The following is a 6,247-nucleotide window of genomic DNA, read 5'->3' as shown; positions in this document are numbered from 1 at the left end:
GTTGAATGTTTATTAGTATCCAGTATTTTTTGTGAACACTACCATTTTGTAACACTATACGGTTTGGGATTTGGTAATACTGTACAAAAAATTTAAAAAATAATAAACATGGAACTACTGGAATTGTCAATATGAGTCTCTACCCATCTCAGACTATAAAAATGCAATAAAATACATGAGGTATGTGTAGGACTGTAAGACCAATGACTTTAAGTCATTGAAGAGTAAATATTGGAATCTGTACATCCCACACCATCAAAGCTGTTCCCAGTGGCGCATGCAGGGGGGGGGGTTTCAGAAACCCCGCCCTCCTCCGCTAACTAAGTGCCAACCATAGCGGCACTGTACTATACAGCAGCCGCGGCGCTGTCAAAGAAGCGTCCGCGGTGGTGCTGTATTGTATACAGCAACGCCGCGGATGCTTCTTTGACAGTGCCGCTTCTTTGAAACCCCCCCTGACAATCCTGCGTGCGCCCCTGGTTCCTACCACGTGGCATATGAGAACCTTTTGCTAGGCAGCAGAATACTAAGTGCAGCAGATGCCTCCTTTCACCTGCCATTCATCTGACTCTCTCATGCATCCCCAGAATCTCTACTCTTGTGCTTCTGGAGGTAGTGCACTGGGACACACAGACCAATCACCATGCATTTTCTACTGCAGTTATTTAAGGAGCTAGCTGGAAACTAATTGTGGGAGAGGAAACATTCTTGTCCTACATGAACTCTCCATTAGCATTACCATCTATATAGTCACTCTTATACTCCTTGTCAGACAATGCAGAAGAAAGTACATGGTGATTGGTCTGTGTATAAATGTGCACTTTCTCCAATAATGAGTGTATAAGTAGTACAGAAGAGCAAGGATATTTACCCGCTTTCCCCCTCTAGGCAGGGAGCGGGTAAATTTCCCGCCCTCCCCGCTCTAGGCGGGGCTCCTTGTTCATAACTACCCACTTTACTGTCTTTGTGATTGTTTTGCAGACTGCAAATAAATGTATACTGCAGAATAGGAAGGCTGTTTTTGAGCAGTACCGCTTCTTTCTGTAGCAAGGTTATCAGGAAGGGAGCCCTGAGGTGATAGATATACGTATTAGCTTAGTTTAGCTCTGGCAAAGCAGAGGCACGCATTCCCCGGACTTATAATAGGACAAGAGCAGAGGAAAAGGCCTTTTTGAGGGAATTAAAGGCTTGCATGGCTTCCTCAGGCCATTCCAGGGTTTCGCCTTCTCCACCGAACCAAACTCCCAAAATGTCAATAAAGTCTGGATGACAGATGCCCCTACCAGAAGAGCATCACCTCTGACTTCGCACAGTTGACCTTTGCCCTTGAAGCTGAAGGTCTGGACAATTGCTTTCACTAATCACTGATCTGTACAAAAGACAGTGACTTCATCCATGTAGAGCAAGCACTTGGCCTCTTGTTGGTCAGGTCCGGGTGACTTGAACGCTCTGATTTCTGGATTTTGTCTGATACACATCTCAAAGAGGGTAGACTTGTCTAACCCCAGACAAAACTAGAAAGGGGTTATTCTTTCAGCCGTTCACTAACATTCACCTGTACATATATAGATACATAAGGTTAACATACGACAAAACATTTCTCCCAAACCAAATCTTTGTAGTGCCCTATGCATAAACTTATGTGAAACATGGTCAAAGGCCTTCTCCTGAACAAAATTGACCAGGGCTGCATGCACACAACGGTTCTTGATGTAATCAACCATGTCTCTGTCATGGGCAAGGCTATCTGTAATTCTGTGGCATATCCAGCCACAGAATGTCTGTTTGATGACAGCCTTTAGCTAAAGGCCTTTAGCCTTTTAGCTAGTACCATGGCTAGGATCACATAGTCCACATTCAAGAGAGAGATGAGACAGCAATTTTTAAGATCATATCTTTCCCACTTGCGCTTATAAATGATCTTAATCATTCACTACCTACACCACCATGTTATCATACAACTCTAGCAGTTCTGGGCCAATGTGATCCCGAGATCCCACAGTGCTACACAGAGCTCTGCTGGAGGACCATTACTTTCTATAGGATCTAGATGCAGAGTGCAGTTCCACCAGCGCCAGGAGTGCATGTACAAGGGCGTGCCTTTAGGATCAATAGTATTAGTGATACCCAACAGGAAGTTATCAGCCACGTCTTTGTCAGTCATCTTTGGGAAGTAGGGTTTTCTGTAGAAGTTTCTGGTAACTCCCATAGTACCCTCTTTCCCCTTCCTGGGAATACAAGTCTCATCTGGTTTCTCACCTTTTTTTTTTTTTAATCAACCTTGCTCTTACCAAGTGGAGTCACCTTTTAGAGGGGGGCAGATTCCCTCTTACAAGAACCTGCAGAATATTCAGGGGGCCAAGAGGTTGAACTCTTGACTGGCACAGTGGGAGTTATTTGTAACCAATATCAAATTAATTATTACATACTGGCCTGGGTTCAACAAAATCTTGGCTGATGCACTCTCCTGGAAGTTCTCTCCCAAGAGATCCATCATGGAGGTTGAAACCATTCCCTTGAGGCTTGATTCTGGTAGCAGCCATTTCTTAAGAATTGCTGGACAGTATACAGATCGCAACAGCAGAACTCACCAAGGTCCAAGGCACTGCAAGGAAAGGTGTTTTTTTCCACCCATCTGCCAGTGCAAGATCTACAATTGGTAATGACGCACGGTTAGCAGGTCATCCTGCTATCAGGAAGACTATTGATTTGGTCATCCGAGAATTCTGGTGGCCCACTGTCAGAAAGGATGTCGCCTACTTCATCCACTTGTGCACTACTTGTGCAAGCACCAAGTTACTACAGACAATGTCTTCTGGGCACTTGATGCCCCTGTCCATTCCACAGAGGCCATGGACCCATGTGTCCATGAATTTCATCACCGACCTCCCCAGCTCCCATAGTGATAGTGGTCGCTTCACAAAGCAAGTCCAGTACACAGCCTTTGGTTAACAAATACTGTACACACTGGTTGTGTGCCTCGATTTTTTTTGTTTACATATGCCAGGCTTCACAACATGTGCTGCCCATACTTCTTCCTTCCTTCCGTTGCTAAATTGAATCTAGGTATGGATTCTATATTCTATCTCCTACACTTAAACCTGCTAAACTACTATTCCTATCTACATTATCCCACCATCCCATAAAATATATTGCATTTCAAATTTGTAATGAAGGATTGTACTAACTATTGAGTCTAATATGTCGATTTAGTTATGGTGTACTTTTTTTTTTTTTTTAAAGCTTTGCAAATTCATTTGTCATGTGGTGTTCTTTCTGTGCCTTCATATATTGACATACTTTTTAAAACTGTAATTTTCTAAGTTTAAGTGTTTCAAATCTAGCCAATGATGTGGTTTTTAGTGCAAACATGGCGATTTATAATTAAAATGTAATATTATATATTGAAACTTAACAGAAGTTCCTTAGCTTAGGGACTTAAAGAGACTTCTTGGAGTCACCCCATGACAACAACCCTAAAGTGAAATACTTCTCCACTGGACCCTGCCTCTGATATGATTTGTGCTTAGTAATTTGAACCTAATTTTTTTAATTTTGGAATGATGAAAAGAATTAGTAAGTAAGAATTAGTAAGCTGGCGTGTCAAGTGATTTTTACTTTTTTGACTGACTTCGGGTAAGTTGCTACAGTAGTTTTCAACTCTTACTGTGTCCTATTTTTCCATATAATAATATTATAAGATGAAATAGCTCACACAAGCACAACCATAAATTTATCAATGCATTATTATGACACTGATAAACTACTGTAGGTATTTGTACAATTTGGTCGTCTCTGCCATTCTCGTGCTCATGTATAGATAATTTGAATTTCCAATTTACTGTGTGATAATAATCTATTGTGCATACTAGGCATCATATGGTGCATTTGTGAATATAAATGATTTATTTTCAGCTTGGTCCTTTGTTAAATAAAAAAGTATGTGGCAAGTCTCTCTGTAAAACCAGTGGAATGTAAGAATCTAAGAGAAGAAAATAGTAATAGGATGGATATAAGAATTGTTACTATTGTGAAAGAAAATATACACTGGTTTAGCTGCTGATTTAAATATTACACATAAGAAGCGAGTGCACATGTCACATAAATTTTAGAAAGTGTAGTATATATATGTGTAGTGCCCTACAAGGATTAACAAAATGATTTATATTCTGTTGGTGAAATCAGAAAGGTGCTGCTAATAACATTAGTGGATAGGGATCTGGAAACATTGCAAAGGGAACTGTATGCCTAAAATGTACCCCAAACAGTGAACTGCTGGAGACAAGGAGAAACTACAGTACATATTCATGCTAGAAGACAGCATGTGCCAATCCCCACAACCCCTATATGTGACTGTGAGCATCTATCCATTCAACCAGATCTCGAACGAGAGCCAATAGAATGGTTATGTGAACTCCTCTCATGTACATGCTGTCCTGTAACTTTCACTAAATTGATGATTTTAGTTCTCTGGCTTCCTTCTTTAGCTTTTAGCTATTTTTGAAACTTTGCTTGCCCTTGAATATGACACTATTTTGCTGTGCTCTATACATTTTATACAGTTTTATCCAGGTAGCAGCATTCTGTCTTATCCCAGGGCTAAGAATACTAACAACTCCAAAAACATACTGCTAGGTTAGTTGGCTGCTACCAAAGTGTGTGTGTGTGTGTGCGTGTGTGTAGGAATTTAGACTATAAGCCCCAATCTGGCAGGGACTGATGTGAGTGAGTTTTCTGTACAGTTAGTGGCGATATATAAATAAATAGTGATGATGATGATGAACTATGAATTATGATATAAATACATGGTTGAGAAGAATAAATGGAAGTCAACAAGTTAAATCACTGTATTTAGTAAAACTTGCCACATCTCATGTGCAAGCCAATACATTAAAGCTGTTGCAAGGTACAATAATTAATTTAAAGACTAAGTTTATTTTTTTGTCATTTTTCATAACTTAACCCTCTACCTCGGTATCCCCAGAGAGGCCAAGAAGAGAACGGAGGAGGTACAAAGTACCGAGGCCTAGGCCTACCTGGGGGCCCTAGCCAGCCTGTGCAGTTGGAGGAGCCCCCAACCTTTTGTGGCCACAACCCAGGGCCAGATTTCCCGCTAGGCACCCTAGGCAACTGCCTAGGGCTCAGCGGGACCTAGAGGGCCCTGTCAGAGCCGACGGTGAGTGGGGTAGGCAAGGCAGAGGGCGCTCCCCTCCGCCTGCCATCCCCCTCTGTCCGCCGGCATAACGGCAAAAATAAAGTTAAAAAAAAAAAAGAAGTCACCCGGCAGTCTCCTCTCCTCTCCTCATGAAAATGACGTTGGGCGTGATGACGTCACTCCCGACGTGGTTTTCAACAAGAAGTCGGCGAGGAGCAGTGGCTGATCAGAGAGGAGGAGCAGCGGCAGCGCGACATCGGACAAAGAAGTAAACAATAGAAGGTAAGTTAACTAACTGTGGGGCCATGTCAGAGAAGTTTGAAACAGGTATTAAGGGAGGGGGCATGATGGCAATATTAAATATATGAGGGGGCATGATGGCAATATTAAATATATGAGGGGGCATGATGGCAATATTAAATATATGAGGGGGCATGATGGCAATATTAAGTATATGAGGGGGTATGATGGCAATATTAAGTATATGAGGGGGTATGATGGCAATATTAAATAAATGAGGGGGCATGATGGCAATAATAAGTAGCAGAGGGGCATGATGGCAATAATAAGTAGCAGAGGGGCATGAGGGGCATGATGGCAATAATTAGTAGCAGAGGGGCATGATGACAGAAATGTGGAACAGGCCGTGTGAGGGTAAATAAACAAGGGGAGCAAAAATATGAAGGGCACAGTGTGATGGTGAAGGGTGCACAGTGTGATGATTAAAGGGCAAAAGCATGATGGAGGGCACAGTGTGATGATGAAGGGAGTACAGTGTACTAAAGGGGAAGTGTGAAGGAGGAGCAAAAGTGATGAAGTAGGGGACATTTTTTTCTCTTCTGTACTTCAACTTATTTGCCCAAATACATTTTTTGTAGGAGGGAGCTGTGAGAGCTTACACAGGCCCAGTGTGCTTGGACTGGGCGTGCAGGGACTGAAGTGACATCATACAGAGGATCAAGGTACAGTGCGCAGAGTTGGACCAATAATATCAACCTGCAGGGACTGAAATAACCTTTCTTTTCATCAGCAAATGTGAGTAATGAAAAGTTATCATTCTAAACGATTATTGTAAAAATCCTATTATTAAAA

General features: G+C 42.0%; 1 long non-coding RNA gene across 1 annotated transcript; it reads left to right on the top strand.

Moving 5' to 3' along the window:
- Nucleotides 1–5,285: 5,285 nt before the first annotated feature.
- Nucleotides 5,286–6,190, top strand: LOC142105350 (uncharacterized). The gene is made up of 2 exons (XR_012679698.1): nucleotides 5,286–5,437; nucleotides 6,034–6,190. It is a non-coding gene; the product is annotated as an uncharacterized LOC142105350 (long non-coding RNA).
- The last annotated feature ends 57 nt before the right edge of the window (nucleotides 6,191–6,247 follow it).

Source organism: Mixophyes fleayi, chromosome 1 (assembly GCF_038048845.1).
Source record: "Mixophyes fleayi isolate aMixFle1 chromosome 1, aMixFle1.hap1, whole genome shotgun sequence".
In the NCBI taxonomy this organism is placed as follows: domain Eukaryota; kingdom Metazoa; phylum Chordata; class Amphibia; order Anura; family Limnodynastidae; genus Mixophyes; species Mixophyes fleayi.
Note: the sequence above shows the minus strand (reverse complement) of the source record. Positions and strands in the feature narration are given on the sequence as shown.